An 18,579-nucleotide genomic window follows, 5' to 3' on the forward strand; every position below is an offset into this window, starting at 1 on the left:
AATGCTCAACTATAGAAATTACTTCTTCTATTAATATGTTTTTATATTCCATTTTTCTAAAGAAACATTTTTTTGAACGTTTATTCAATTTTGAGAGACAGAGACATAGAGCATGAGTGGGGAGGGGCAGAAAGGGAAGGAGACACAGAATCCAAAACAGGCTCCAGGCTCTGAGCCATCAGCACAGAGCCCAACCTGGGGTTCAGGACTATGAGCCATGAGCCATGAGATCGTGACCCGAGCCAAAATCGGATGCTTAACCACTGAGCCACCCAGGCGCCCCTTCATATTCCATTTTTTAAAAGCTCTTTACCAGATGATTTTTATTAACACTGAGATTTGTTATGGTATCACTGTACTAGACAAATGGACATGAGCTAATCCTAAGGTAACAACATGTTTTCTCTATTTTGTCATTGAGGTTATAAAGTGAATTGAAATGTGAGTCACTTATTCTGGAATGTCTTTTATGTGCTTAAATCATTATAATTATTAATAAATAAATTACTTTCCAAAACTAAAAAAAAAACAAAACAAAACTGTACAATATTGGCATTAAGAAGAAACTAGAGATGATATGTTTCACTCTCATTGTTCACATTCAGAACAACTCAATCATTATTGTTAATATGTACTATTTTTCTAAGTTTATTTATTCATTTTTGATAGAGAACAGGGGAGGAGCAGAGAGAGAAGGAGAGAGACAGAGGGACAGAGAGACAGAGAGAGAATCCCAAGCAGGCTCCATGCTGCCAGCACAGAGCCTGATGTGGGGTTTGAAACACAAACCATGAGATCACGATCTAAGCCAGATCAAGAGTCAGATGCTTAACTGATTAACTGATCCACCCAGGAGTCCTGTTAATGTATAATTTAAAAAATATATACTTTTAATTTATTGATTCATTTAAATCCATCCAGAGATTAGTAAGTTGAATTATTCAAATTTTTAAAAATTACAAAGTGAATGTAATATTGACCTTTCTATTTCTAGGGTATTTAAAGATTAAACATTTGAACCACTGGCTTTAAGTACCAAATTGCCAAGATAAGATACATGTTTGTTTTAGAAGATAGTTCAAGAGTGTCATATAAACTATATTACAGTTGAAGGGTATGGCAGAAATCTATTTGCCTGTACATGGGACAAGAGTTTTATAGTGGAAACACCCCTTTTATAAATATTACTGAAACTTTAGAAGCAATCATTTTCAAAAACATTAACTAGCTAAATAAATCTATGTCATATGTAGTTTGTGAAATTCTATATAACAAGAGGTAAAATATCATTCTCTTCTAAAGAAAATCTTCTATACAATTATAAATATTCCATAAAATAAATCTCTCCCCTTAGAAGTAATCTTATTACATTTTAGTTTCATATTTTATACTAAAAACAGCAATTTTATGCTGTTAAAAATACACCCATTTATGTTTTGTTTTTCATCTTATATTTTGTGTGTTATGGTTTTTAATAGTCTTTTTTAGCAGCCAAAATTTAACTTTTATTTTTAAATAATATATAATTCAAATCCATATCTTTGGGTACAAAAATTGCAATAAAATAAATTTTAATATATGAGGATAAATTGACTTTAAAGGAAATAGAGAATCAAAAATAGTAAGATTATATTTTTCTCTTATATATCACTAGGAATTTCACACTTACAGAAAAGAAAGCCAGTTCTAAAATGTCATAGACATGTATTTACCTCCAGGCATCCAGTGTAACAAAATGAATCTATTTCCATTTGTTCTGTGACAGAAGGGAAATAGTCAACCAACTATGGAGAACATGTTTTGGAAGAATATGATGTGTGGGCTCTTTCACTTTGATAATGAATATGAGGTTTTACTCAACTTTATCTCAACTTTATATGGAAAATAATACCCAAAAATTGTATGTTGTGATTGGAATACTAAAGTAGGTTTTTTGTCATTAGATGTGTAATAGTCTAACAAGTTGTTTTATAGATGCACAAAAGCCTTAAATGTCATATCTTTTTTAAGATTTATAAGCTATTAAATTACTACACTGTGAATTATTTACAATAGTAATTTGATTAAGATGGAGTATTGATAGAGCACATTAATATGAGGTTGATGTTTGACATAATTCATTTTAGCCTTAATTATTTTTTTCTACCTATTGCCATAATGCACATTTCTCATCTCCCCAAATGAATCAAGAATAATGAAGTCACTGCTTATGAAAACATTGTATATAAATAGCTTCAATTACTTGTGAAGAAATTTATTACAAGGGAACACAAAGTACCATTTGAAAATTTGCAGAATGTGAACAATTGAAATTGTCATTAAAAACTTGTTTGCATGTATTACACACAGATTTACTTAGAAAAAAACAATCTGTTATAATCTTTCTAAGGTATATAAAACATTAATGTTTTGTGATATCATATTGTAGTTGATATATTTAATATGAACTCTTAAAAACATAATGCAATGCTATTTTAAATTTCAAGCTATGAATAATTTTACAATTATTTATTAATAGCTATATTGTGTGAGTCTATATGTGAGGGAGGGTAGGGAGGGACAGGAGAGCATAAGATTCGATTAAATTGCTTATCACTCTGCATGTTCTTATTTCATTTTTTTTTTTTTAATTTTTTTCAACGTTTTTTATTTATTTTTGGGACAGAGAGAGACAGAGCATGAACGGGGAAGGGGCAGAGAGAGAGGGAGACACAGAATCGGAAACAGGCTCCAGGCTCTGAGCCATCAGCCCAGAGCCTGACGCGGGGCTCGAACTCACAGACCGCGAGATCGTGACCTGGCTGAAGTCGGACGCTTAACCGACTGCGCCACCCAGGCGCCCCATCATTTTAAGCTAAATCTGAAAACCCACTTAGGTTTCATGACTTGTGGTTTTTAAGTTCTATATGATCTTTATAAACTGGGAAGAAACTATTCCAACTATCTAACCTCTTCAATCTTTCTTCATTTTGGTTACTGACAAAGAATCCAAGACAAATGAGCAGTGTGGCAAGAAAGGGTATGATGCATTCTAAGACACATGCCCAGAATAATTAAATCATTATTAGTAGTTCTATGAATAAGAATAATTCTGAAAATGGTGCAAGTGAATGTTACTGGTTTAAACAAAATGCTTCATATCATTGGCAATAGGAAGTAAGAATTGGCAGTAGGAAGTAAGAATGGGTTCCTATGAGTGGGGGCTTCCCATGTAATGTCATTGTGAATAAGTGTCCCCCAGAAAAGCAAATGTTAGAGTAATGCTGAATGAACAGTGTTTGCTTTTAGGTATTTTTTTTCATAAGAAATAGAATGTATTAAATTACTAGCAGGAAAAATAGAATTAAAGGAAAATGCAAATAACAGCTGTTAAAGATACAAAACCAATAAAGAAATAGATAGATGATAAATGATAGATAGATAGATAGATAGATAGATAAATGTACATTTGCAGAAATCCAAAAGTAAACTTTAGCATAAGTATTTCCAAATTTGAAAGATAAACTAGATGACAGAATAAAGATAATGACCTAAATATAATTAACTCTATATATAAGCTTTGTACCATAAAACAATAAAAACAATTATTTTCAAGCAGTAAGAAAATTTATCCAAAAGCCACAAAATATTAAGCCATTATAAAAATACCTTTAAGTTTTAGAAACTTAAATATTAAATACCACATTCTCATAAAAAAGGACACCAAAAGCAGAAATACAAAATAAAATTTTGAATAAAATAGACCTAATTACTTGGAAATGAATAGATATAGATATGTTAGAATATATATTTATTATATTTTCAGTAATAGATATGTTTCATCATCATTTTGGGATAAGATGAAATCAAAACTTCTTTGGTATCAATTTTGGGATTGAAACAATAAAATGAAGATTACACAATGCAATTATTAGGCTTTAAACTAGTAAGATAACATTTTAATTAATGACAGTTTTGCTTCAGCACATTTTGGAGGTACTGGTGCTGGGCTTAACTCTAACACAGTAAACAACCATAAAACTTGACCAAATATGTAAGGCAAATCTTTTTTTAAGCGTAGGAAAACAGGTAGTGTATAACTCTGAAGCTTGATAGGAGGGAGACAAATCAGGAGGGCCTTACCTTCAGTCTGGATTTCAACATTAATGCACTCAAAACTATGGCCAAAAATGTAAGTCAAGCAGAAATAGAGGTAGTTTTTCTGAGCTGAGGGCACAACCATTGGAATTCAGTTTTCAAAAGCAGCTGAAATTTGCAGAATATATTACTGGAAAATAGTAGGCTATCCCAAAGTTTGGTCCCAGAAGTCTTCATGAGGATTTCCTTTATGTTTTTGACCAAGAGTTGGTCTGGCAGGTGAAGGATGAGAAGTTTGAAGTCTTGAAGAGTGTAACCACTGTGATATTGAAAGCAAAATGGCTATATCAGTAGTTACGCATTCCTTGAACATGTTGGGAGTTCTGTCTACCCTGAGTGGAAACACCATTGAGCACCTTAGGCATTCATTTGTGACTCCAGAAATCTTATGTTTTAGTAGTAAGTGTTATGCTGTAAAGTCAGGAAATATCCTAACATTAAGAGAAAATTCTAAACAGACCCAATCTAATCAACTAGGGCTAAGCAAGAAGATAGTGTCTGCTTTTATCATGCTGAGCACACTAATCATCCTCTGTTCAGTTCAATACAGATTAAACCATCTCCATAGAAACCAGCAGGAAGATATTTTGAAAGGAAGACATAATGTAATCAACACAGTAAAAATGTGGATACTATCCAATGACCTGTATTTCAGTTGAGAGCACATTTTTTGGTCTTCTTAAAAAAAAAAAAAACTTAATCAGAAAAAAAATATTAATTTTAAAATTATTCAAAAAGGTAGGATATTTGACCTTATTTAATCCTTGAAACAGTTCAGTCTCATAAATTTGAATCTAACAATAGACTGCCACACTTAATATAATCGAAACAGTTGAATACATTTTGATTTCCACGTTTCTAATATGACAAGAAGTTATTTAGGTTTATTTATTTAATCAGTCATGCATTATTCTGAATTATAGATGAGTTCTAAATTATTAAAATAAAATAAGAAATCTAACCTTGTAAGCAGAATGTGGAAATTACTATGATCAAGGTCTTTTGGAGTGAAGAATATTAAAAACCTGGAGATACAATCAGGGATTACACATAAGCTACTGGATATTGGAAATTGAAGTAGTTAAAATTCTGCTGCTAGTCACAGACTAAAATTTGGATTCACTACTCTCCATCATTAAATGTTCGTATAGAAAAACTATCATACATGAAACCTCCACAGTATAAAAATGATTATAGAAACACTGAACCAGAAAATTAAAATAATTTGTTTATTTAAATTGATAATAAAAAATATGTAAGTCCAGTATTTTGATAAGTGCAGTATTTTGGAATTAAATTGAAAGTGTTCCTAATGCATTGGGTTTTTTAAATTCAAGTTTAGTTAACATACAGTGTTACATTAGTTTCAGATGTACAATATAGTCATTCAACAATTCTATACATTACTCAGTGCTCATCATGGTTAAGTGTACTTTTAATCCCCTTAATTTACTTTACCCATCTCTCCATCTGCCTCCCCTCCAGGAACCTCTGTATTTAAGAACCTTTAAGAGTTTTAAGACTTTATTCCTCATCTCTTTTTTCTATTTGTTTATTCCTTTAGTTTGTTTCTTAAATTCCAGGTAAGAGTGAAATAATATGGTATTTTTCTTTCTCTGATTAACTTATTTCACTTAGCACTGTACCATAATATTTAAGTTGTTTTTTGCTTATATATTTTAGAATATTCAATAATTCAAATGAGTGATTAATTCTCAATCTTCAGGAAAATAAAATCTAGCCTGAAATGACAAAACTTAAGGAAAATGCAAAAATTTATAATGAAAAAGGATTAAGTTATATTTTGTTTGTCAAATAGATTCCATTATTGGTATAAACAGAATTTGCAAGACAAATAGTAAATAATATGTTTGCAACACCACACACACACACACACACACACACATACGCGTGTGCACACACACACACATGCCCACAGGCAATATCCTTCTTTGCAATATTCCCTTTATCGCCTCAGAATTTACATATTGCTTATGTATCTTTCTTTGTTTTAATGAACCTGGATTCTTTAATAATTCCCTGACTTTTTCATCATAGAGTCATTTTTTATTTACCACACTTTTCATCTACCTCATATAAGGATAGTCTTCATTGATATGAGTTTTTTAAATCCCAGAAATTACCCAGGTTCTTCACTGCTTCCTGATGGTGAAATTGATACCACTGGTGTCAGGCAGAAAATTAGACATGTCCTTGATGGCTATTTCTGAGCATGGCAGAATATTCCAGTGTTTATTAAAATTTTATTAATAAATAGTATAGCTGTGTTCCAGTAAACATTTATGGACATTGAAATTTGAATTTTGAAAAATGTTCACTTTGCACAAAAATAATTATTCTTCTTTGGACTTTTTCATCCATTTAAAAATTTAAAAGAAATATTTTTAGCTCAGGGATTGTACAAATAGGCAGCAAGGTAGGTATTGCAGTCTGTATGTTGTCAATCCCTGGTATAGACAGACTACCATCTTATCTTTGGAACATCAGGGAATGCTTTTGAACTTAAGAAATTCCTGCCTGGTAAGACTAACTAAGACATGCCTGGTGAGAGAGAATTACATTTTCTAGCACAGAATAGGGACTTAAAAATTAATTATTGACTAAAGGAGGACTTAGTCCAGTGAAAGAGGTAGGAGAAATAGGAAATGACTGCTCTGGAATGCAGGATCTGCTATTTAAAAAATCTACAACAAAGATGAACCATGAAGTTTTGGAGAGATCAAACCACATTTAGTGAGGCTGACCTGAAGGCCATGAAATGTAGGACAGAAAGTATGTGTATTGAGAGACTCATTTCAAAGCTTTCACCTGAGGTATCTTCGTTTGCAAAAATGCGTAATAATATTCTTCTTTCAGCATTGTTTAGGTAGTTAAATGAGATAATTGATGCAGAACTGCTACATGGAAAGAAAACTTACTTTTTTATTCCTTATATATTAGCTTCTTTACCAAGACTGTACTTACTTAAATATTTCATTTTGACTTTATTAAATTTAATTGTTTATCTTGACAATCAGTGTTTTCATATTAATGTGGTTAAACTCCAAAAGTACTCTTTATCAAATTGGCCAGTTTGATTTCATCATGAAGTTTATTTTATAATTTTTACAAATCTGTGAAAGTTGTTGATAATATTGTTATAGCTCAGATAAACTAAATTAAAACTGTGTTATTTTGTTTTGTTTTGTTTTGGCTGGTAAGGACAGGAAGAGATTAAATATTGTGTTGCTATTTATAATTTATTTATAATCTATTTCTAAATTAGTTTTATTGTTCTGTTAATTTACTCAATAAATATTTACTGAGGGCACAATCAAAAGCAGCAATTATCTCTATATTATAATTTCAAAAGACAGAAACTACTTTTCCCATAAAAAACAAATCCAAAGTATAATTAATCACCTTAACAAGAAAGGCACAATTCTCCACTGCCCTTCAAATAATCATGAATGGATTATTTATTCCATAGATGCTAAATAGATGGCCAATTGAGCACATATCACCTCCTCCCCTTTCCTGTTATGTGTATTTCGTGCTGAGCACACAGCTCAGTGAGCTCTCAGCTATTATTATAATGCTATTTTCGTCTTTAATGTTACACTTGACCTCTACATATGTGCTACTAAATAGGATGCTCTCATTAGGATGCTCTCCTCAATTTGTCACTTGGACAGTGAACTTAAATGAAAAATCTGTCCACTCTGTATAAGGAGAAATGCTTTAACAAAAGTTTCACTTTTTAAATGACGTTTAATTCATTAGATCTGAGGCAATGTTGTTAATGGATTGAGTTAGAGGATACTGCCCTATGCATTTTGATTGTCATCAAAATTGTCTACCATTCCCTCTTGGCTCCATTCCATTGACATTTGTGGTCTTTGGAATGTCATAGAAGGAAGCTCCAGGTTACTCATTTATGAAATAGCAGCATAAAGATCTATAGACCTCACAGAAAGTCAACTTTAATAATTATTAAATTTTTGTAAAATGTTAGGTAATACAATTTTAGCCTTCAGATTAGTGTTCTATACCTCCCAGCAATACACAAATTATCTTTGTGACCTTAAATCATTACTAGAAACCAGTGACAGGGTTTATGAGTCAGAGAAACAGATTTTAAAACTTTTCTTTGGTCTATTTTCTCTTATATAGCAAGAAAAAGAATTATTAAATAAAAATCATTAGAAAGCAAATCAAAGGTAATAAAATTTTGAAACTTATCCAACATAATCAGCAACCCAACAAATATGGATTGCACACTAATTATAAAGTTCTATACTAGTACAGGAAGAAAATATGATATTTTCTGTACTAAAACAAGTTATCTATAATTGTCAAATTATTTTTAGTGTTACAAATAACCAAGGTAAACAGATTGTTTCAAAGTTATCTGAAAAAAATGTGGCGATAATCTGTTGATAATCTGTTATAGTTTGTATCTTTGTTGTGACTCTTGATAAAGCTTTTTAAAAAATAACATTTCTAACATCTTTTTCAACGGGGAGGAAATACTCTCAGGAGTAATGACTTCTATCATGCGGATTAGGAGACATTTATAAATGGCTTGGGTGTTCTATTTTTCCTGGCACTACTCAAACCCCTCCAAATCTTCCACAGGGCTCCTAGCACTTTATGAACATCTTTTAAAACCTCTGTATCTGGGGGCTCCTGGGTGGCTCAGTCGGTTAAGCATTTGACTTCAGCTCAGGTCAAGATCTCACAGTTCATGGGTTCGAGCACAGTTTGTAGGTTTGAGCACAGATTATGGGTTCAAGCCTCGCATTGGGCTCTATGCTGACAGCTCAGAACCTAAGCCTGTTTCGGATTCTGTGTCTCCCTCTCTCTGCCCCTTCCCCCCTCTTGCTCTGTCTCTCTTTGTCTCTCAAAAATAAACTTAAAATAAAAAGAATCTCTGTATCTGTGTCAAAAATAGAACACAAAAAATATTATATTAGCATAAAATGAACCCCCAACATTATCATCTGCTTACCTAGTCAATCTTAACCTTTCACTTGTCCATCTTTTATATCTTAAATTTTGGTATCCACAAAACTATATTCACCTTTATCAAAGTTCTACACCATTCACTCTCTTTTTCTGTTCAAACCATTCATTCTAAGCTTATTTTCGATGCTTGGATGCACCAGTCAGTTTGTAACCTTTCTTATGTTTTTTTTCTTTCTAAAATACTTTATTCCACTACCTTCCTTCAATGTCCGTATATTCTTAGCATGTTAGTACCTACCAGAGACAGTTAGTGCCCTAATAATTTAGGGGGAGCTCTTTGGAAGAAGTCTCATTTAAGCTGATGTGTGAAGAAGAAGCAGTAGTTAAGCGGATGAAAGAAGAGAAGGCAATGGACAGGAGGAGCACAGAGGGACAGACATGTAAAAGTCATATGGTGAGAGATGTTACTTGAGCAAAACAGGGACAGAATTGACCAGGGTGCCATATTAAGGAGTTCTATTTAACTTGGAGGATAATGCAAAACCCATGTGAAGTTGTTAAGCAGAGCAATATGTGTAATCAGATGCATGTCTGTAAATGATCATCATTGATAATTGAAAAGAATTACTCAGAGGAAGAGGATGGCCCAAGGATGGAGAGACACCAATTTAAAAGGTCTGGTAGTAATTGAGGGTTGGAAGATAATGGCCTGTACTACTTTGCAGGAGGAAGATAACAGTAAATATTTTGATGATAAAATCAATTACCCCTAATGATTAATTAAATGTGAGACATGGAAAACAGAAGTGAGAAAGAAAGACCGTGCTTGTGGCTTAGGCCAACATTTAGACATTTGAATAAAAGAAGGGCTTTTATGTGGTGTAGGGACAAATTCAAGAAAATATATGCAGTAGGCTTTTTTTTTTAATGTTAATTTTTTTTGAGAGGAGAGAGAGTGTCTACAAGTGGCAGAGTGTCATAGGTCTGTGTCTGGAGTTGTCTCTTGTCCAGCAAAAGAGAGGACACAGGATTCAGATGCGAGAGAGGCTAATGTCCAGGGAGACAAGAGCCCCGAGTAAGGGTCTTGCTCCATTTGAATTAAGATCAGAAGGCTTATAAGCATGATGGACGTGCACAAAGAGACTATGAAACTGTGAACATTAACTCATGGGTGTGAGGGAAAGGGGCTTTTGAAGATATGCAGTGTTAGGGATTTGGGTCAATACAAAACAAAATCCTGGCTCCTGGTGGAAGGTTGTGAGCAGCAGACATGAGGCACTACTTCAGTTTACCTAAACTTGCTTAGGGGACAAGAAAGACAGAGCTTGCTACCTCAGGGTCAACAAGGCACCTTTCTTTTGCTAACTAGCTCTGCTCTGGGCAACTTCACCCTGCTGTGGTCTATAGACCAGTTTACCTGTTTACCTATTTTGGTCCTTCCTGTGAATGGAGCTTTCTGCTATTGTACTAAATTGGGGGGCATTTCCACCCTGAATACCTAATCTTGTTTACCTAATTTTGGATATTTTCATCCTGAGATTTCCTATTTCTATACCTTTGTGCTATACTGAGGAGCTTTGTCCTGTTTACCTAATTTGTTTACTTAATCTTGGATGCACATCCTGTGGCTTTCTATTTCTTTATGCCTTGTTAACCCATGAGTGCAAGCTTGGGGAATTCCTAAGCTTATTCTCCACAGCAGAGATAGAGGGAGAGACAGAATTCGAAGCAGGCTCCAGGCTCAGAGCTGTCAGTACAGAGCCCAACACGGGTCTCGAACCCATGAATTGTTAGATCATGACCTGAGCCAAAGTCAGACACTTAACCAACTGAGCCACCCACGTGCCCCTACACAATAAGCCTTTAATAAACTACAGTGTGATTCTGGTATTTATATCTAATTTTTCCTTAGCAGAAAGTCGGTGGAAAAACTTAACCAAAATATTAAGGAGAATGTTCTGATAAAACTTAGATGTTTTATCTAAGTTTTTATCTATCCATGTTCTGATAAAACTTAGATATTATTTTTTGCTAATACCAAGTATACTTTTTCTCTGGTTTCTTTATCATCCTGTCTACCAAACTTTGAATATAGAAGTTTAATAAATTATTTTCATATATTTAATATTTTCTTTATATTTCAGAGGTGAGGGAGTTGCTTTTCTCTGTAAAGTATTTTCTAAAATGGCTATCAAAGAAGTGATGAGCTGATATCTGCATAAATGTGCAGGGTTTTTTTTTCTGTATAAGCATGTCTGAGTTCATATCTATATACTAAAGCAAACAAACACTATGAAGGTCAGGGAGGCTTATAGTCTTATGCACTAGAAATGTCCAAATGAAAAAATTTCTAGTTAAAACTCATGAGGAATAAAAATCACCTTTATAATTGCTAAATAAGAAAAGCACCCCCCCTTTTTAAAGTTTATTTATTTATTTTTGAGAGACAGAGAAAGAGAGCACGTGAGGGAGAGGCAGAGAGAGAAACAGAGAATCCCAAGCAGGCTCCGCAATAGCAGTTTGAACTCATGAACTGTGAGATCACAACCTGAGCTGAAACCAAGTTGGATGCTTAACTTACTGAGCCACCCCGGTGCCCTGAAAAGGCCCTTCTTTAACATACTTAATGCATAGTTTTATACAATGAGTGACTCAGTACACTTTATTACAGCTGAGCATCATTAAAGACTGATTTTTATAGTACTTTAAATTTGCTTTTTATTAAGGTAGAGCAGAACTGTCAAATAATAATAATAGCAATGACAGTAACAATGGAAGAAGAAACAAAGGACCTTATTTTTAGTAAAGAAGGATCATTTTACCCAAAGCTATATTTGTATCACTAATGCACATTTAAAAAGAATATTGTGGGGGGCACATGGGTGGCTCAGTCGGTTAAGCGTCCGACTTCGGCTTAGGTCATGATCTCATGGTTTGTGAGTTTGAACCCCGCTTCGGGCTCTGTGCTAATAGCTCAGAGCCTGGAGCCTGCTTTGGATTCTGTGTCTCGCTCTCTCTCTGCCCCTCCCCTGCTCATGCTCTGTCTCTCTCTCTCTGTCTCAAAAATAAATAAAACATTTAAAAAATTTTTAAAAAAAAGAATATTGTGGTACACATTGTGTTCTCTGACTCATTAGGGTAGGAGGGAATTTGGGAATCTTGGTAAAAGGCATTACAATTCAGAATATTTATAAACAATACTATAACTTACCTTTTCTAGTTTTCCTCTTAGCTATTTTACGAAGCAAATAATCAGGACATATTAATCCTCATATATCCATTATATTCTTTTTATTTAAAAAAACCCCTCTCATTCTTAACCGATGAGACATGCAATGCTCTTTCAGTCACAACTTCTAATGCAGTTACATTTTATAGGTTTGGCCATATTTTTAAATTTAATTTTTAATTTAGATATGGCCAAGGTTCTCACCTTTGCTCTGATCCCAGCTCATTCTCTCTTTAAATCAGCAGAGGCAGGACTGACAGGAAGGGAATTAAGATGAGAAAGCAATCACCCTTGTGCCTCTCTATAATTCATTTCCCCTTCTTCACCCTGTGGCAATCACAGCAGTGGGTGAACAGAGATGCAAACAGGGAGCATAGAGTCTCCCTGGATTTTGTGTTGAGTGTGTCAAATATTTGCAGAGGAGCGGAGCAATCTCTTAATAGCTACCAGGATCCACATATAAGAAATAATAATTAACAACCACACTTTTAACATCTACAAAGGTAACTCAAAATGTAATAAAACTGTGTTGAGAGATCATCTGTTTTTATCAAGAAATCCTCTCACTTTCAAAAATATCATACAAAATGTATCATGCACAAATATTATAGTTAGAATATATTTATCACATGAAATGTTATATTAAAATAAATATTGATGGCCACACTGCCAACCTTGACAATTTGAACATGAGTAGCACTTTGGAGGTCCTCTAACCAGACATGCCTTTTTTTTTTTATTACCCATCCATTTGATTTCCTTTACAATTTAAACATTTGTCTGTTGCAGTAATATATATATATATATATATATATATATGTATGTATTTTATATATATGACATTTTCTTGGCTTGAACAATTCATATAAAACTATGTGCTCTATTCAGTGCATTTCATTTATTTGGCTCAATATTACATATTTATGACCTATCCAAATTGATATATGTAGTCATGGTACATTTGTTTTCAGTGATGTCTTTTACAATTTTATAAGGATATACATGATTTATTTCTCCTTTGTTCTATTGATGGACAGTTCCTGGGAAAATATTCAAAATATTTAATAATAAGTGGTACATAAAAATTGAACAGTTAAAATAGAACTGTAACCACTCTGAACAATTTACAACTTCAAAGAAACAGCCATATAAGTGCATCCCAGCAAATTCCAACTTTTGGGATAGCTTCCTTTTTCTTCTTACTAAAATAATTTCAATATGAATATATCCAAACATTTACCTTGGTGCAAGTGCACTGACTTTTTTTGTTTTTTAAGAAACTCACCTATCAGTAAAATTGCCAAATTTTTGAATACGTGCATGTCTATTTTTATTAAATGATACCAACTTGTTCATGGTTTGTGCCGATTTCATGTTATCAGCTGTGTATGTGAGTTCCCCATTAATCCACTAGCACTGGTATTTGTATGCTCCTTAAGTTTTCTAGCCTGGTGGAGGTAAGATGGAAAAGAAAAAAAAAACCTGCCACATCAAACCTGGTGAACTGTACATAACCCAGATATCAATAAAGCTGGATCTAATAATATAATAGGACTAGTGATGAGATAGGTTTTGTTCTTCATGGAGAAAAGGGGAGCACTTAAATACCTGAAAGGCTAGTGAAGCAAAATGTAACAGGAAGTACCAGTTGTTCCCCACATCCCTTCACCCCTTATTTTTAGGTGCCAAATTTTGTATGCACACGTTAACGTCCAGCTAAAGATAATAATTCTTCATCCTCTAACAGTTGAGTGAAGCCAAGTAATTAACTTTGGGCAATGAAATGTAAATGGTAATGATGTGGATTATTTCTGGGTCATCACCTTACAGATAAAGCCACTTGTTCTTGATTCTACATTTTTCTTTCATAATCTCTGGGAAATGGTGATAATTAGAGCAAATTTGGGAGTTTGGTTTTGATGACAGAAGTACCACCATCATCCCCTCAAAGCTGAAAATCTTGTTCTAGTATTTTACCGAGTAAAAATAAACTTGTATTTAGGTCAATATATTTGATATTGTCATAGCAGCTTAGCCTGTAGCCTGCCTAATGCACTTGAAAAAATATTTTCTCTATACATTACTGTATTTTCAAAATAAAATCTATAATGAGGAAGAAATCTCTGTATCTTTCTAACTATCTACATAAAAACTAAAAACAAATAATTACAGCAGATGTGTATAGTACATAAATAAATCTCTTTAACAATACAAAGTAAACAGGAATCACTAACCATGTCACAAGTCATTTCTAGATATACACTCTAGCTAGAATATTAAAAAATATATAATGAATCAGGACTCAATGAATATTTTTATTTATTTTTGGCTAGATTGCAGTAAAATATTTTAGGTTTATATTTCTACTTACATGACCTGACTTTTGTTCATTTTCTAACATTTTTCTTTACCCATAAATTACAGATGGAGTTTACATTGAGAATTCTTGTAAATCAAAAATACTGTAATTTGCGATACATAAAGATTTGGTTAAATGAGTTACTAAGTATCTCATGGTGAAACCAAATTTATTTAACTATTACTACTTTGAAATAAAAAAGGAAATACCAGTGACTTTTCATTAAATTAGCATGACATTTTAGTGGCCATGGACAACATAATTCCTTAAACTGTGTTATATTGCCAATGCAGTTACCAGTAATTTGAAAATATAAAGTTCTATTTTACAACACCTTTCTCACAAACATTCAAGGTCAGGAAGAAATAAATATAATTTAATAATATTTTAATATTAAATCAATCACCGAGTTTCAAGATTCCAGTCTAAAAGCTTTGTGGATATTTCTTCCTATAGACCTGCAAGTTCCTACTTGTAGGTAGGAAGAATGTATCATTTTATTTTTTTTAATTTTAGGTGTGGAAGAAGCACTGGACTTCAGTCCTCAATTTATAGGGATACAAATGGAATTTTTTATAAGTTATAAACACCTCATCTCCTGAAAGCTATACTTCCACATAATGGTGGGGTCAGAAGTAGGTCCAGAAGCCACACATTTGAGTTTCAACTAAAGATAATATTCTTTCATTAAATCCTTATTTCTTATTTTTGCATATGCATATCCTTATCTACTTTTGCATATGTTCTTTACATTGTTTTTTTCAGTGAGAAAATTGTTTTTTTTATTAATTTCAGTATCAATGTTGACTTGTAATGCGTGAAATTAAGGTTTTTTGTAATTCTCATTAGCATGTGAGAAAGTTCCTAGATCTTGACGATTATATCAGTAAATGCATTTAAATGTTAGGGAAAATAGCTGACCCTGCTTTCTAGTACACAAACCTTCAAAGTACAAATTGAAATTTGGTTATGGTACATCTATGCATTTCAATAATGACACTTTGCCATGATTTTTCAATGCATTACTTAACTTTAATTTTTACATGCTGTGGTTAAAAATCATGGTAGAATAATTCATTAATTTTTCCCATTTAGATATTGCCACTGACACATTTTAAAGACAGTATTTAGCCGCTAGGCCTGGGAAAAACTCAAAGCAAAAGAAACTAAATTTCCTTTTCTCTTTGGACTAAAATTTGTATTCAGAAGGAAAATCCAACTTCTTTGAACATGCAGGTGAGGTCTAATGCAGGTTTTCTATTAACTATGGTCTCCTGGGTTTTGTATGCATTATATGTGAAGTGAACAAACTCACTGTTACGATTACCTCAGCCAGCAAGGAATAAAACTAGTGAACATGCTTTCCTTTTTTTTCTTACCTTTATAGGTATATCTCATTTCATTTTTTACTGGTTAGTGGTCTATGTGTCACCGATTGAAAAGCAATTCAAAATAAACCTAAAAGTGTAAGACTTCAAAAGAACCAGAATTAAATTCTTCTGGTGCTACAGAGAATTAACATTAGAATTGGGGGAAAAAGTGTTTTATTCACATTTAGAAATATCATATAAATAGTGTGTTTATGTAGATATTCAAATAACAACTTTTTTTCCCCTGGGGGCTCCTGGGTGGCTCAGTTGGTTAAGCTTTGGACTCAATTTCAGCTCAGGCCATGACCTCATGGTTCATGAGTTCGAGCCCCGAGGAGGGCTGTAGGCTGATATTGTGGAGTCTGCTTGGGATTTGTTCTCTCCCTCTCTCTGCCCCTCCCCAGATCTCTCTCTCAAAATCAATAAATAAACTTTGAAAAAGAAACAAACAACTTTTACCCCCTGAAGATTATCAGGAAATGCAGTTTATTGCAAATGGAACCAGAGAAATATTCTTAATGTGAAAGAGACCCTAAAAATCTATGAAATAAATGGCTGAAAGGTATGTGCAAGATGTGGGGACGGGAGAAGGGGAAGACAGATATGAGGTTTATAGATTGAGTGATGAGAAGAATCTCTTACGACGCAAATGATGACTCCACCTCTTTATAAAGATAGGCTAATTACATGAACATAAATTTTTGGAAACACTATGCATAGCATCAATATACTTGAACATTATATAAAATTACTTGCATATCTATAAATGCAGTAATGAATGAATTTCAGGATTCTAGAAGAATGTTTTGATAAAGTAATAACATACATTTCTTTATGATTACCTTAAAAAATAATAATAAAAAATAAAAAGGAGATCATGCATCCTAAATCTAATTCAAGGTAATTACGCTCTGAGCATTTGGTAGGGTTTTTTTTGTCAGAGTGGTAATATTTTTATTCATATTAATTATAAAATCTATACTTGACTCAGAAATCAAAGCACTCTTGAGCATTTGGTAGGCCTCCCTCGATAATGGGAAAGATGTGGTCTTACAGACAATGACAAAAACCTTCCAAAGTGGAGTTTGCCTTTTGTATGATCATATTGATATAGTACATTAACTATTACTAAAAGTCAGTGTAGCTGCATGGTAAAATAGTGCTTTTTTAGTTAATCAACTTTATTTTAGTAAACAGTTGTAGATTGACAGCAAATAGAGCAGAAAATCCAGAGAGCTCACACATACACTACTCCCCCTTCACCCACTCCCATAAAACCCCCACTATTGACATTTCACATCATAATGGTACATTTGTTATAATTGAATGAAGGTTGAAAAATGATTATCACCCAAAGACCGTAGTTTACATCAGGGTTCACTTTTGGTGCTATATATTCTATGTGCTTGAACAAATGTATAGTTACATATGCCCACCATTGTAGTATCATACAGAATATTTTCACTGCCCTAAACCTGTTCATCCCCTTCTCCATAACCTCTGGCCACCACTGATCATTTTATTTTTTCCATAGTTTTGCCTTTCCCAGAATGTCATATTGGTGGCATTAAACAGGATATAGCCTTTTCAGATTGGTTTCTTTCTGTTAGTAATATGCATATAAGGTTTCTCCATGTCTTGATGGCTTGATAGCTCATTTATTTTTATCTTTGAATAATATTCCTCTGTCTGGATCCAACAAAATTTATTTATCCATTAACCTAGGACATCTTGGCGTTCCCAAGATTTGGCATACAAATAAAGCCTCCACTCTAAGTAAGATATTTTCTTCGCCTGGTTTCTTTCAAGACTTTTTCCTTATATTTTATGAAATGTTAATATGATGTAATTAGGTAGTGTTTATATGAAATGCGAATATAACTAAGTAGTGTTTTAGCGTCCATCTCCCTTCGTGTTCTCTGAGTTTCCCAGATCTATGGTTTGGTGTTTGACATTAATTGGGGACATTCTCAGTCAATACTGCTTCAGATGCTGCTTCTTTTCTTTTCTTTCTTTCTTCTCCTTTTGGCATCCCCATTACACCACTGTAGTACCACAGTTTGAGAGTGTTCTATTCTGTTGTTTATTTTTACAGTCTTTTCTCTTTGCTTTTCAGTTTTGGAAGTTTCTACTGTCATATCCTCAAGCTCACAGATTCCTTCCTCAGTTGTGTCCAGCCCATCAAAAGCATTTTTCTTTTCTATTACTTTGTTTTATATCTCTAGCATTTATTTTTGTCTTGTTTTTCTTAGAATTTCTATTTATTTGCTCACAATGCCCATCTGTTCTTGCATGTTGTCCACTTTTACCATTAAAGCCCTTTATATTAATCAGAGGTTTTAAAAAAGTCCTACATTCCTGCCATATCTGACTTTGCTTTTGTTGCTTGTTAAGTCTCTGTAAACTGTGTTTTTGCCTTTTAGTATCTTTAAAACTTTGTTACAAGGTGGGTATGAGGTACTGCATAAAAGGAACTGCAGTAAACAGGTCTTCGGTGATGTGTGGGCAGCGTGTGG

The 18,579-nt window shown here is 33.2% G+C and overlaps 1 long non-coding RNA gene across 1 annotated transcript in view; it reads right to left on the reverse strand.

Moving 5' to 3' along the window:
- Positions 1-5,099: 5,099 nt before the first annotated feature.
- Positions 5,100-18,579, reverse strand: part of LOC131483779 (uncharacterized) — an 85,506-nt gene continuing 72,026 nt past the window's right edge. The window contains exon 4 of the long non-coding RNA XR_009247926.1: positions 5,100-5,162. This is a non-coding gene — a long non-coding RNA (uncharacterized LOC131483779). The remainder of the gene's footprint in view (positions 5,163-18,579) is intronic.

This window comes from Neofelis nebulosa, chromosome 1 (assembly GCF_028018385.1).
Source record: "Neofelis nebulosa isolate mNeoNeb1 chromosome 1, mNeoNeb1.pri, whole genome shotgun sequence".
Classification (NCBI taxonomy): domain Eukaryota; kingdom Metazoa; phylum Chordata; class Mammalia; order Carnivora; family Felidae; genus Neofelis; species Neofelis nebulosa.